A 16,313-nucleotide genomic window follows, 5' to 3' on the forward strand; every position below is an offset into this window, starting at 1 on the left:
CGATGGCAGGGCCGTGTGCACACTCAGAGAAATTTCAAAAAGACGTGGTAAAAACGGTGGAGGCCTCGACAAAAGACAGAAAAACTTTAGTAATTGGATGGAGGTACAGCTGCAAGAAGTTAGCGACAAACGACAGATCATATTTAGTAGCGTCAGCGGTGGATACAAAGCAATACAAAGTAAATAAAACCGATGCATGGAATGCAATTACTCATGCAGTGAACGCTGTATCTGGAGAAGGGCGCAGAACTGGTGAAGTGAAAAATAAATGGTTTAACTTTAATCTGCATTCTTAAGCGAAAAAACATAGAAAATCAGTTGACTGATATTTGTAACAGTCAACTGACTTTCTATGTTTTTTCTATGTACTCTTTGTAGCCTAAAGCGTTCCAACAGGTAGCCTACTCGTCGCTCTCTGCAAATAAATCAATATGGTCAAGGAAGATGTGTTCCCTCCTCAGGGAACGATCTGCAAAATTTTGCAGCAGCAATAAATACGCAATTGTGTGGTGAAGTCCTAGTGTGCGGAATAAGCTAATACAGTTTTTATCGATTGCTAACACACATTTTTTGAAAGCCTACCCCGATTTCTCAAAACTCTAAACACAAACCCCAAAACCACTCACACAAAATTCAAAACACTTCATAACTCCTGCAAAATGCTACTTTGGTTTCAAAACAATGTTATGTCACCTCAAAATGGTATTTTGATTTCAAACAACAAACACAGACTATTATTTGAGTAGACTTTTCAAGCATCGATTGAACACTGATGTACTCAAGTGAAAACACTACAATGAATGGGAAAACACCATGTATGAAGGCCTTATCAGGAGCATTTTTCCTTTTCATGTTCAGTGATACCATAGGCTTACTTAGGCTTAGTACATATTGTTATACTGTAAAATGTAACTGTAAAATGTTTTTACTCCAATATGAAACAACACACAAATATACAGTAACAAAAATATTTATTTGTTTCAAAAGTGAAATAAAGAATAGGCCAGTACAGTCAACAACAAAGAAGAAAAGTAAAATAAAAATATATATACTGTAAAACACTGTAAAAAAGGAGGACAAAATAATTAGGCTGCATCCTGTCTTCGGATCCTGTCTGGCCAGAGGACCTCATCAACATCACAGGCTATGTTCTCTCTGGCCAGACAGCGGGGAAAGTAACGCCTGGTGTGGCGAATCCAGCCCTGAAAGGCCTCAGGGGCTATATTGCCACATGCCTCCTCCATGGCCTGTATCAGGGGCATCTGCGCCTGCGGATTGCGTTCGTATACCTTCCATCTCCAGGCAGAAAAAAACTCCTCTATTGCGTTTAGAAATGGAGAGTATGGTGGGAGGGGAAGCACCAAAAACCGTGGGTGGTTGGTGAACCAATTGTGGATCAGAGCAGCCCGGTGGAAACTTACATTGTCCCAGATAACAACATACCTGGGCTGCTCTGCATGGACTATTTGGTCGGATGGAATAAGTGTGTTGTGGGGTGTGTCCAGGAATATGAGGAGACGGGCAGTGTTGTAGGGGCCAATGATTGAGTGGTGATGGAGGATGCCGTTGTGGTTTATGGCAGCACACAGAGTGATATTCCCTCCTCGCTGGCCAGGGACATTGATAATGGCGCGTTGTCCAATGATGTTTCTGCCCCTGCGCCTTGTTTTGGAGAGGTTGAAACCAGCCTCATCAATATAAATAAATGTATTCGACTCCTCAGCTGCCTCTAGCTCAAGAACTCTCTGAAACAAACATGACAATATTACAGTAGTTATCAGAAATAGGCCTACACATTGTTGTAAAACACTTGAAAATACTGTAACATTGAATTGGATTACAATATAGTCCACTAATGTGTCAGTGCTACAGTAATAGGACGCAATCAGCTGTAAGAATATATAGAGTAAGACTTACTTGCACATAGTCATGGCGCAAATCTTTGACTCTGTCAGAGTTTCTGTTGAACGGCACTCTGTATATCTGCTTCATTCTTAGTGCGTTCCGCCTCAGAACATGGTCCACTGTAGCCTGGCCAACTGTGAGAATGTTGGGGAATGTGACTTGGTCATTGATTATTGTATTCCTTATTTGTCTTATGGTTAATGCGTTATTTGCCATAACCATGTTGACTATTGCTGTTTCCTGTGCATCTGAGAAGGTACGCTCCCTCCCACCACGCCGGGGTAATCTTTCAGTTCTGCAAAATGTACAAATACAGAACAATGGAAAATACTCTAAATACAAAAATACAACCGTTTTTCTGTCATAGTAGGCCTAGTATTTCTTACCTATTTTCTCTCCTGAACGTCCGTATGATGGATGCAACGGAGTAGTGGCTAATATTTGGTTGCACCCTCTGGCCTGCCTCCTGCATGGTCAAACCATGGTTCACGACATGGTCGACCACTGTGGCCCGAATTTCATCAGTGATTACTGCTCTCCTTCCACCTCTTCCTCCTCCTCGTCCGCCTCCTTGTCCTCCTCTTACCCTTACTCCTCTGCCTCTCTGAAATGCTTGTGCTTCCATGTCGTTCATTGCTCTCCAAACCAGGAGCTCACCTATGTCCCCTATATTGCTAAAACCTTGATTATAAATTGCACAACAGCCTTGGAAATTGAAGTTTTATTAATTGAATAACAATGTGTTCTGTCTGAAAACAAGGAGCTTTTGGCATGGATGAAGTGTTAAAAATAAAGAGGATTGTGTGTAGTGTTTTGGAGACTGTGTGGTTTACCAATTGAAATCTGTGTTTAAAGCAGATAATTGTGTGTTGTGTTTTGAGGAAAGTGTGGCTCGCAATTGAAATTTGTGTCTAAAGCAGCAAAATGTGTTTATAGTTCAGCAGAATTGGTTAAAAGAGTTGGCACATGAGTTACAAGTTGTGGTGATTGTGTCATATGTTCCTATTTTTGTGTGTTAGCAATTGATAAAAACTGTAAACTTACTGTATACACCTGAGTGTTTCCGAGTTGGGAATCAGCTGTGATTTACAGTATTTGCATAACTTCAACCAGCTGTTTCTCAGTAGCAATGGAATAAAATACAGGGGATATGTTTGTGTTTCAATTTACAATATGACCATCTGTTCACTTTGGCTTTAGCCAATAAGTTAGGTTTTGAACATGATGTTATCTGTTCCAACATACAGTGTGAAAGCATTGGTAAAATGGGCAGTAAAAATCGATTGTTTTGGTCTTGGTTGAGCTTGTGTGTAAAAGAAGTTCAAGCATTTAAGATTTGTGTTTATTCTATGCATTTTGTGTCAAAGCAACAAGAAATGTGTTAATTGGATAGCCAACACAGACGGATGTTGTGCTAACTGTGTCAAGATTTTAGGAAACTTGTTAAAAGTATTGAAAACATTGTCATAGCGATTGTAAAATACTGTATTTATATAGGCCTAGCACAATTCATACACAATGGAAATTCCAAGTGCTTTACAAATGAGCAAAAGTGTAAGTGTAGTGTGTATTACTAAAAACAAACAAAAAAATATGTGTAAAATTATGAAAATTATTAGTTGGAAAATTATAAAGGAGATAAATATTAAATTTTAAATTAGAACGGACGAAAAAGGTATAACTACTTATTTTGCGCAAACATGTCAGTTCTCAATTGTGCGTAAGAGTGCTCTTGGGTGTGCGTAAATTCTCTTCTTAGCTAAGAACAAATCCCAAATAAGAAAACATTGTTGAATGCCAGAATCTTCGTGAAAACTGCGTAAGTGGGGTTTGAGAACAAATTTGTTCGTAAGAACATTTTGTGAATGAGGCCCATTGACCCCATAATTTTCCCTTTTCAATATAACTAATATAACGTTAACCCTGTCCCTCACAACCATGTCACTAATCAAATCTGTTTGCTATGTTAAACCAGCTGTAGTGAGCAGTAAGTAATGTAGCATATTAAAAGGTAGAGTTAAACGTCAGAGCATATTTTTGAAGCTCAGCAGACAACGGTGAGGTGACGGATTGTGCCTGTTGAGTGTTTATTTCAGATGACATTGTTGGCAAGTTGTTGAGACTCGATGCTGGAAAGTAAATCCAGTAAGGGAGTCAGATGGCTGAGCGGTGAGGGAGTCGGGCTAGTAATCTGAAGGTTGCCAGTTCGATTCCTGGCAGTGTCAATTGATGTTGTGTCCTTGGGCAAGGCACTTCACCCTAGTTGCTTCGGGGGGAATGTCCCTGTACTTACTGTAAGTCGCTCTGGATAAGAGCGTCTGCTAAATGACTAAATGTAAGTCCATGAGTGTCCATGAGTGTCCATGAGTGTCCATGAGTGTCCATGAGTGTCCATGAGTGTCCATGAGTGTCCATGAGTGTCCATGAGTGTCCATGAGTGTATAGCTAACTAGCTAATCACTTAGCTACTTTCATTGCTTGTCAGCTGAGTGGAAGCTAAAGTGTAAACGTATTCACCAAACTGATTTTTTCAAGACACTTTAGTACCCCTTTCAACTGAACAATTCCAGTCGTTGCATTTGTAAAACTAGTGCACAGTGCCCATGATTCAGTTGGTGATTAAGATGCCAGTGAAACACACATACAGATTACTTGAACTATAGATAGTACACAGTGCCTGTGATAAGATCGGTGATAAGATCGATCACCTACATCGATGATGTAGGTGACCCACAGATTTCCGGAATTATAGATAGTGCTTTGGCTGTGATGCAACTGGTAATGACAGTTCTTCTCAGTGGCTTTGGTACCTACATTTCGCAGATCGCAATTGAAATTCTCTGTCAAATCTGAGGTACTTGTTCAACCATATAATCTATTTTAGTCACTTATGCACGTCATAAAAGCAATTGTCATTATTTTTAATAAATGGCCAATGCTCTGGTACATTCATGCAAATGATTATGTAGCCTTCATTTGTCTGCTGTTTCCGTCGTTTTCAATTGCTTATGTTAAGTTGATCAAAATGTATTATATTGGTTCTCCGTTAAATTGTCTTACCACCATAAACATCTAGAAATTTAGTTAAAACAGAAGTAATTACATGCACGATGGTTGAGCCAGTTGTCATAATTGCAGGCCTAATTCACCAAACAGAGTTTGCATGTATAGTTCTGCCTAAAGGGTGTTTGCAATGTGTACGGTAATGTTTGTATTTTTTCCTTTGTGCTATGCAATGCTGTAAAATTGTCTTGTATTTTTAGTATTGCATTCGCATAACTAAAGACACGACAACTGACCGAGGAGACTAAATTCATACCAACATTGTTCCTGTCGTACGTACTGTTTGTGGATCGCTTTATCCATGCCTCAAGAAACCGACCAAGGAGGCTAAAGTGGTAGGAATAGTACTAGGGATGCACTGATTTGGAAATTTTGGCTGATACCGATAACCCTTTAAATTTGGAAGCCGATAACCGATATATACAGATAAATACAAAGCTGATTGATTACGATTAGAGTCTGATCAAAAGACAAACAAATACAGTGGACAACTGCTTTTATTAAAACCGTAACTGCATAAAACATCTAGATCATTCTTTTAACAAAATTAACAGATTTCTTAAATTGTACAATTAATTATACATTCCTATGGCTTTATGTAACTAAATTCACTTATCTATACTGAAAGTATTCCCTTTATATTGTTGTTCTGTTAGGTAGCCCATATTTCATCCATAAAGAAACCCCGTTGAAAGCAGCTTATTCAATGTTATGCCAGCAGTCAGCATTGCTAACCTGGCCATATCGGTTGTAAAAGCAAATTCGCTTCTAAATAACGAAACAAAATGTCACTATTTTCTTTAATACAAACTCTGGTGCGTTAAGCGCTTAGTTTTATTTAATTGCGAAAGCCTTTGTTAATCGCATTAGTTCATTAACAAAACAAAATTCACTGAAGTTATCATACAGCCTCCTACCTCTAGTGCACATTAGTCCAAGCGCTTAGTGAAGCGTATAGCCTAGCTCAACATGGCTGAAAAAGATCCATTGCGAAACTGACGGCAAATTCTTTTGGGGAAATTTCTAAATGCTTATTCAATCACCGTCAAATGCGGCACTTCACTGCATTGGATTATAACAAGGACACCTGCAAAATATTACCTTTGCAGAGTGCCCGGTACTTGAGATATTCGTGGAAAACTTGCTGCCCTAAAATCCTATTAAAAAAAATACAGAGAGATTCCTGGCATTATTAGAGAAATTAGAAATCTGCAGGTTGGGAGAGAAAACCAGGAATCTGACAATAAATTAGAACACAACACCAGGTCTCAATCAGGGGCCTCTTCTTCATACGTCGCTAACTCAGTTAGCTGGATTTGATTGTTGACGATTTGTCATTATCTTGGATTGTTCGGTTCTTCGAAGCTCATCCTGGACTTGCTGTCATAGCAACAGGTCTGTAAACTTAAACCTGCTCGGGAGCAGGCTTATTTTATGTAATCAAGATTAGATTGAGGCTTTATAAGCAGAGGTGATACAGAAAGTCTGTCACAGCCATGTCTTGCCCGTTTTTACTACAGGAACCTGTTGCAGAAGTTGCAAGGATCATTCGCTATAGCTTTTCGAATTAATCACGTATTGTGTGATAGACATGATCCTTTAGCGCAGCGCAATGCCATACTTTTTGAGAGATATCGGTTTTCTCGCGAGGGTGTCATTTATCTAATTAATCTGTTGGAACCAAAAATGTAATGTTCGACTTGTTGGAGTCGGGCTTTAACCACAGCACAAACTGAGCATTGCCCTGAGATTCTTTCCAAGTGGCACTTTCCTTTACACAATTGGAGATGCGGAGAACTTGGCGAAAAGTGCTGTCTGTCGTGTACCTGGCGCTCAAGCAGTTGCTAGGGGGTTTTGTGGCATTTCTAAGCCACTTACTGCCCCAGGTCGTAAAACATACTTTTTATGCAATTGCAGGTAGTATACATAAAAAATTGTTAGGAAGATCATTTACCTGACCATGCCAATAAGTATGACTTGACGGAATCCTGCTTGGAGACAGGGGCTTTGCCTGCAGGCAGTATTTCATGACGCCATTCCCTGACCCAAACCCCGGACCACAAACCCGTTTAAATGCAGATTTAACCCCAACAAGGGCACGCATTGAAATTACCTTTGGACAACTATAAAGGGAAGATTTTTTGCCTGCAAAAATAGATATTGTTAGGTAGGGGCAACAATAACTCTGCGTGAAATGGTGTATCAGCACTTACTCTGAAGTTCCATTTGAAGCAGCTCTATCTCTAGTGCCAGTATCTTCTTCAAGTTGTTAATTTCAGTTGTTCCCCTTAATATTTGTTTTTTCAGGGAATAATACTACATTTTCACTTGAAGTTTATAGAGGGAACGGATGTCACGCTGTGCCAGTGGTGGACCAAAGAATGAATACATGCCTCATACAACAAAAATAAAAAGGAGCACACCTCACCACTGTATCACTTCTGTGTGTAGATTCTTCTGTGGGCCTTTCTGTGGATGTGGACTCCTGTAACTCATATATTGTAGAAATATGAGACAGGTACATGAGTATATATATACACATGAAGTCAAGTTAATTATGCACTTACAGGTACTTCCTCCAAAGGACAGTCATCTGACAGGGTTTCTTCTGTAGCGGGGTTTGCTCGTTTAAAGATAGAAATACTTAATGTATCATAAAGTCTCGGGGCACCACCCTAATATTGGTTTAGGACATTAGGGAATCCTATGTTTAATATGTAATAATCAGTCTCATCTTTAGGATTGAATTTGTTCTAAGTGTAGAGCCAATCGTAACATCAGTGAACACGCACGTCAAAATATCTTTACAATGAATTTATTCAAGTAAGGTAAACAGATCTTATGAACAAGTTGGATTATGGGTTTGATATGAGAGATTGGTTTCAATGAACAGAATGAAATGGTGTAACTTAAAGAAAGACAGAAATTGTACAGTCAATGATTACATCCTTACAAATCTTAAACAGAGCTCACGCCAATGCCATGTCGAGGAGGAAAGAGCGTTAGCCATAGTTACGTTTGATCAGGGGTTGATCAATGATGTTGAGGGCGGTTTGCGCCAAAGGTCCATTTGAAGAATCTGAAGTCACAGCGCGGCTGTGCTGGGTCATGTGACTGAGTCTGCGGGATCTCAGTGAAGTCGCATTTGGAATTGCGTTTTTGGTTCTTCTGTTGAAACGTCCAGATAGTGACGCGTTCACAATGAAGTTGAATCTCAGGAGAAGCTTGGCGACGTCCTTTGGAACGCCAATCCTGATGGCGTTCATGCCATGGTTGGTTTCGCTGGAGTCAGAGATTGATGGTCATCTTACGGCTTTATACATTTCAGAGTTCGAGGGAGGACCTGTCTGGGGTCAGATGTGGATTGGGGGAAGCTGGGTTCTCAACTCCCCCCTCCTTCCTTCACACCTACCAAAGGTGTGATCTGATCTCTGGCTGGTTCATTCGATTGTTCAAATATTGTTCTGGACATCTTGGTACAGTTACAAAATATAGTTGAATGATTGTTATATTATGATAGCTTTGTGTAGATACCAAGAATGTGTAACGTGGTTATCTTTCAGGAAGAAGGAGTTGTTACTAGAATCAAGATTTCAGTGAACACAACATTAAAACAAAGTAACAAACATGACACAAATATCCCTCTCATAATTCTCCACCTTGTACTCTTGTGGTAAAGGTGAAGTCTCAAGAACTTTCCTCAAAAGTTCTGATCAAGGTATGTTCTTTGTTCAAATCGCCGCCGAAACGGATAACAAATGGTTGCTGGAGACGTGTTGTCTAAATCAGGCCCTTTGAAGCTTGCAAGCTAGCAGGAGGGCTGATTAGGTAGATTGGGGAGGTCCCCCCCCAATTCTATGGTTCCTTTGCATCAGCGTTTGGTGGGTAATCAGCATACTGAGGGTGTCACGAGGGCTGATTAGGTTTGTCTGATGTGATTGAATCACTTTTCAGGTGTGGCAAGATGTTGGCTCTGTGTGGTCTGTTGACCTCACTACACTTCACTGTCCTGTGTAATGGAAACAAATGGGCATTACAAAGGGTTGCGCTTTCTTCTCTTTTGATGCATTGACATTTATGCATTTAGCAGACGCTTTTATCCAAAGCGACTTTCAAGAGAGAGCTTTACAAAAGAGCATAGGTCACTGATCATAACAACAAGATAGCCCCAAACATTGCAGCCAAAACATGAAGCATACATTGTGGAAAACCAAATAAGTGCCAAAGGGAAGAACCATAAGAGCATGCAGTTAAACAAGTTACAATTGAACAACATGAAACTCCCCACAAGAGTGTACCTGTAGAAAAAAAACAATCAACAGTAAAATATTTCACAGCGAGTACAAGAATTTGAAACCGTTACAACTAACCAACAAGAGCAACAAGTCTCTCAATACGAGTCATTGTGATCCTGGAGGAAACTAACATCAGGTCCAGCCAAGCATTCCTAAGTGCCGTTGTACTCCCGGAACAAGTGCGTCTTGAGCCTTTTCTTGAAGGTGGGGAGACAGTCAGTGTCCCTGATGTAGGTGGGGAGTTGATTCCACCATTGGGGGGCCAGACAGGAGAAGAGCTTGTGTTGGGACCGGGCGCTCTTGAGCGGTGGGAATACCAGACGGTTGTCAGAAGAAGACCGTAGGTGGCGGGGGGGGGGTGTAAGGCTGGAGGAGAGACTTGATGTAGTCGGGTGCAGTCCCGTTCACCGCTCGGAAGGTCAGTACCAGAGTCTTGAATCTGATATGGGCCGTGATGGGAAGCCAGTGGAGGGAGATGAGGAGCGGGGTAACATGGGAGCGTCTGGGTAGATTGAAGACCAGACGGGTTCTGAATCCTCTGGAGAGTGCGGGTTGCGCATGCTGGGAGACCGGCGAGCAGCGAGTTGCAGTAGTCCAACTTTGAGAGTACAAGTGCTTGGACTAGCAGCTGGGTGGAATGCTCAGACAGGTATCTCCTGATCTTCCGGATGTTGTAGAGGGTGAATCTACACGATCGGGAGACCGCAGCAATGTGGGCTGTGAGGGAGAGAACCTCGTCATCCCCGAGGTTCCTGGCAGAGGATGAAGGGGTCACCATTGCCGATCTCAGGGTGATTGAGAGATCGTGGGAGATGGAGGGTTTGGCCAGGATGATGAGGAGTTCTGTTTTGGCGAGGTTCAGCTGGAGGTGGTGCTCAGTCATCCAGGCAGAGATGTCTGTGAGGCAGGCCTTGATCCTAGCTGAGATCCCCGGATCAGTTGGGGGACAGGTACAGCTGCGTGTCGTCAGCATAGCAGTGGTAGGAGAAGCCATGGGAGGTGATGATTGGTCCAAGCGAGGTGGTGTAGAGGGAGAAAAGGAGGGGTCCAAGGACGGAGCCCTGTGGGACACCAGTGGAGAGCTGGCGGGGGCCTGAAGTGCAGTGCCAGTGATGCCCATCTCAGAAAGTCTGGCCAGCAGGATTTGATGGTTGATGCAAGTTAGAAAAAGTCCACTTACTGCACATGCTTCAGCCAGCACTTGATTGGGAACAGGTAAAAGTGTTGGTGTATTATGTAAAACTGCAAGGGGAAAACACAATGTCATTACAATGAACCACTGGACAGAATTTGATCAACACGGCAACATATTTTTACATGAACTATAAATAAGTTAATTGTGCACTTTAAGTTAAAACACCACTAATATTTAACATACCGTATTTCGCCGCCCTCAAATAAACGCTGCCCTCGAATAAACGCTGCACCAAAAATGAACATCGTCTAATAAACGGTTAAATGGTAAAACATTTAATTAAAACACAGTATTTATTACACAAGTAAATCACAAGTGTACTATAATTCCCTTGAAGCACTGGCAGACACAAGTGGCTTTCTTGCTACAGGTTTATTTGAAGCTTCTTCTCCAAATCCACCGTGTAAAGCTAAACCCACAGTAGCCTATAACGAGAAAATAAAGACCACTTTAGCTTAATATGAACATACAATGACTATCCGTAACTATCCGAAATTACGACAGATAGTTAAGAAATTCAGGAGGTGCACGTCGACCTCGGAGAGCTCGTAGAGGGCGTTCCACGTAGACGAGGGTGTTCCCATGTGTCTATTTTTTGGAAAACGGAGTAGCATAATTCGGCCTATAGACTTATATTTAGTAGACACAGCTTCTTTTCTCTTCCAAGATGGCGTCCCCATTCATTTCTATGAAAAGTGCTCAGTGGCGCAGTGAGGCAAGCGAGAGCGCGAAACGGACCGCGCCATCTTTCCAGTTCCGGCTCGTCCGGTCTAGCGCAGAACAGTGGCTTGCCAGTGGCTCTCCTTTTTCTTAGCTCCGAGACTCGTGCACGCTTGCAACTAGCTGTACACGTCATACTTTGTCATACAACCAGTCGCGAGCGTGTGATATAAGAAGTAAAATAAGTTGTCTTTTATCTTAAGAAGAAGAAGTTGTAACCCTCCAAGTTTATTCCTCTTGAGTCAGAGAGGCCAATGAGGTATGTGTTAATTGCTTTTCTGTATGTTAACATGTGTAAGTTACGTGACTGTGTTAATGTGTAATTAGCCAATTAAGTGTATTTTCGTACGTGTTGTTTAGAGGGTTAATTGAAGTTTTATGTATTTCCTTTTTTAGTTCTGACGGCATTGTTGGGGCATTAAAAGCTACAAAGTTAGCATGTACAAGACATGTCGAAGACTCGTGTCCAATAAATGTCTGTTAAAAACCAAAGAACAACATCAGCCTTTGATTCAACTCGAGGGGAGCAAGAAATAACCAGAGGTGGAAAAAGTGATCAAATATTGTACTCAAATAAAGGTACCAATACTTTGATGAAATATTACAAGTACAAGTAAAATTACCTATCTGAAAAATTACTCAAGTAAAAGTAATAAGTAGTTCATTTAAAATGTACTTTAGTAAAAGTTACTTAGTTACATTTAAAAAAAAACTGTAAAACGTGTAGTGAAAATAAGACAAGGGGTCATAAATCCAAAAATATTTAGTTTTTAATTAAAAAAACATGTTTGTCACATATGACATGTACAATGTGCAATTTTTGTACAGAACATCACATTTCAAATTAACGATTTTCAAATTAAAGTGACAGTACCATACACTCCACGTTCACGTTCTGAGGGCCATCCTTCTTTTGTTCAAACATAAACAACAGTAAGAAGATAAGAATAGGAAAGAAATCTAAAACATCTGGAAATCTACGTGAAAACGTAGATTTAGGAGGAAAGGAAGAAATCCTCCTTTAAGAGGATTAGTCTACAAACCTCTTGTTCAGTTTGAGCAGCAGCTGATTTTCAAGGTTTGTTGCACTCATCCTTGCTCGCTTTCCAGTAAAAAGTAGTTCAGCACAACTGAAAAGCCGCTCTCAGGCAGCTGAGGCAGGCAGGCCCGTGTTGAGTTTCAAAGATAGCTTTTTAATATTTGAAAAGGAGTTGAGCAGATCCATATTGTCTGAGGCACACGCTAGGTACCCTTCCAACTCCCCTGTACCTTCTGGACTTCATTAAGGAGAAAAAATCACCTTCATCTGATGAATGTTGTCCAACTTGCTCCACCCCAGCCACTGCCATCTGATCAAGGTGTTTTCTGACATAGGCCAGACCTTTGGATTGACAAACAACAATATTTAAGACAATTAAGCTTTGATTAAACTAGCGTAAGTGCATCATAATGCAGAGATTACCACAAATAGCAAGATAATTACAATTTGAGATGTGAGTCTTACAGTGTAGCACTTATCACATTGTATTGAATAAAAACAAAGTGGATACACCTGCGATAAACAATTATATATCACAGTATGATATTATATAATGATATCATACCTGTTTCGATGAGATCAGGCCTCTCTGTCCAGGTGGTAATGAACTTTGGTAGAAGTATTGTTGCAGTGATCAGTTCGGGGTCCTCCATCATCTCAGCCAAACGCTTTTGGACACCATCCTGAATGTTTGTGATGAGTGGTAGACACAACTTGAAGGATGTCTCCTGCCTTCTGAGTTTTGCTTGCAGCCCAAAGATTACTGGAAGAAGCCACCCTAAGTGTGTGTTGGTCTCCGACTGAAGAATGTTCAAGGCCTGTACCAAAGGTTTCATCACTGAGCAGCAGAGGTGTCAATAGTATAGATACTAGGGTTTAAAAATACTTTTGTAGAAGTTGAAGTATCAACTCAAGCTTTTTACTCAAGTAAAAGTATAAAAGTACTAGTTTCAAAACTACCTAAAGTATAAAAGTAAAAGTAGTAATGTAAGGGGAAAAAAATTCCATTAAGGATAAAAGCTTAGGCTTGAAGGATCTCTTGCACCACAGGGGCCTATAATGAACGACCCCACCTCCCCCAAAAAACATTTTTCTAAAGGCCATAATGACTATAATGTTATATTGAAATGTTAATGTTGACAAATTTGGGCTGCATCTGTTTATGCCAATTGAAAATGAACGCATTTCAGTACAATGCAAATACATTAAAGAACCATATATGTGTACTACTTAGCATTAACATGTGTTTCATGGAGCGGAAGATATGATGACTAGTTGCCTATAAGTATTGTAATGGTGCAAAAAGTCAAACTTCAGAGGCATGTTATCAATAGCCTTTATTCAAATTAGACGACGAGTTTTTGAAAGCCATTAGCTCGTGGTAGCCTATTTTGGTGCGCAGAGCTTGCAGCGCATTCGAAAGTTGTTTTTTCATCCAATCATTTCGAAAAATTCTTCCAGGTACGGACAGGGATGTAGAAGGGTTGGCTGGTCTTCCTGGGTACTGAAGGACTGAAATTCTTTGTGTTTATTCCAATATGTAATGATGGTATTCAATGACACAAGTCTAGAAAGAGTGATCTGGAGTCGCAGAGGTCCGATAATATCAGCTTTAATATATTCTTTACTACCAACCTCCTCGCTGGTGCTTGGTTGGGACATTTTGCTCGAGTTCTTTTGAGTCTCTGCCACGGACATCTTAGGCTACATACGTCTGCTATTTCCTTGCTGGAGTGTGACATAATTTGCGTCATGTGCAGGTGCGATGGATCGCGTACAAACCAATAGGGTGTCGGAATGGTATATGTTTATACTTCTCATCCAACCACAATCAAATTCACTCTATACGGATGGCGCGATTTATCTGGATAGGTAACGTTTTGGTGAGTGTTTTTTTGAACGATGACAAGCCGGAATGAAAACAAGCCGAACTGAAATTGGAGTAACAAGGCTATTTTTAAAATGTAAAAAGTAGAAAGTACAGATAATTGCGTGAAAATGTAAGGAGAAGAAGTAGAAAGTCGTCTGAAAAATAATTACTTCAGTAAAGTATAGATACCCCAAATTTCTACTTAAGTACTTCGTTACTTGACACTCAAGTCAGGAAAGCAATTTCTGCTTGACTCAACCTGTATAACAGATCAAGAACATACAATTATTAGCAAATCAAGCAAGAAAAGTTTGAAATGTGTAGCCAAATATGGAAATGTAATTGAACAATTCCATACTACTGGAAAATACGGAAATATACAAGGTAGCTTCATGCACTTATTCACTTGGTTGGACTCTGCATCCTCAGACTGGCTCTGCTTACCAAACACACTGAATGCTTTGATAATGTTTGAGCTACTATCTGTGGTGGTTCTTACCACTTTCCCCCTTATTCTATATTGACAGTGTATGTCATCAAGTGCACCTGCAACCACATCAAAGGTGTGGGACCCTTTTAGTCTTTTGCATGCAAGTGCAGCGGATCTCCTCTCTAAGGTTCCCTCATCTATCCAATGAGCTGTAACCCCAATGAAACTTTGCTGGTGCTTAGTCCAACAATCTGTGGTGGTGGCAACATAGCTGACTTCACTAAGTTCCTTCCTCATTTGATTAGCAGATTCCTCTATTCTAGTCCGGACTGTGGGTCTCAAAATTACCTTGATGTGGGGATTGAGTGCCACTACTAGCTCTTTAAAGGCAGCTTGTCGATCGAGCTTGTCGATCTTTTCTTGTGTCACAGGGCGGTTGCCTCCCACTGACATTGCATCTGATATGTTTGCCTGCTTGCTTGGGTTTGGTGCTTGTGGATTTGGGGTTTGATGGCCCCTCTTTGCATGACTGAAGGCCGTCAGCTTAGATGGATGTTTCCTCTGTGAAGAAAGAAAAGGCTTTCATCAGTACATCAATCAATGTGGGGGGGACGGCACCAGATACAGTTAGGTCCATAAGTATTTGGACATTGACACAATTTTCATCATTTTGGCTCTGTATACCACCACAATGGATTTGAAATGAAACAATCAAGATGTGTTTTAAGTGCAGACTTTCAGCTTTAATTTCAGGGTATTTACATCCAAATCAGGTGAACGGTGTAGGAATTACAACACATTTTATATGTGGCCCCCCCTTTTTAAGGGACCAAAAGTAATTGGACAATTGGCTGCTCAGCTGTTCCATGGCCAGGTGTATGTTATTCCCTCATGGGAGTTCGTTATTTCATTGACAAGGAGCAGATAAAAGGTCTAGAGTTCATTTCAAGTATGGTATTTGTGTTTGGAATCTGTTGCTGTCAACTCTCAATATGAAGTCCAAAGAGCTGTCACCATCAGTGAAGCAAGCCATCGTTAGGCTGAAAAATCAAAACAAACCTATCAGAGAGATAGCAAAAACATTAGGTGTGGCTCAATCAACTGTTTGGTACATTCTTAAAAAGAAAGAACGCACTGGTGAGCTCAGCAACACCAAAAGACCCGGAAGACCACGGAAAACAACTGTGGTGGATGACAGAAGAATTCTTTCCCTGGTGAAGAAAAACCCCTTCACAACAGTTGGCCAGATCAAGAACACTCTCCAGGAGGTAGGCGTATCTGTGTCAAAGTCAAAAATTAAGAGAAGACTTCACCAGAGTAAATACAGAGGGTTCACCACAAGATGTAAACCATTGGTGAGTCTCAAAAACAGGAAGACCAGATTAGAGTTTGCCAAAAAACATCTAAAAGAGCCTGTACAGTTCTGGAACAACATCCTATGGACAGATGAGACCAAGATCAACTTGTACCAGAATGATGGGAAGAGAAGAGTATGGAGAAGGGAAGGAACTGCTCATGATCCAAAGCATACCACCTCATCAGTGAAGCATGGTGGAGGTAGTGTTATGGCGTGGGCATGTATGGCTGCCAATGGAACTGGTTCCCTTGTATTTATCGATGATGTGACTGCTGACAAAAGCAGTAGGATGAATTCTGAAGTGTTTCTGGCAATATTATCTGCTCAGATTCAGCCAAATGCTTCAGAACTCATAGGACGGCACTTCACAGTGCAGATGGACAATGACCCGAAGCATACTGCGAAAGCAACCAAAGAGTTTTTTAAGGCAAAGAAGTGG

Source organism: Osmerus eperlanus, chromosome 15 (assembly GCF_963692335.1).
Source record: "Osmerus eperlanus chromosome 15, fOsmEpe2.1, whole genome shotgun sequence".
NCBI lineage: Eukaryota > Metazoa > Chordata > Actinopteri > Osmeriformes > Osmeridae > Osmerus > Osmerus eperlanus.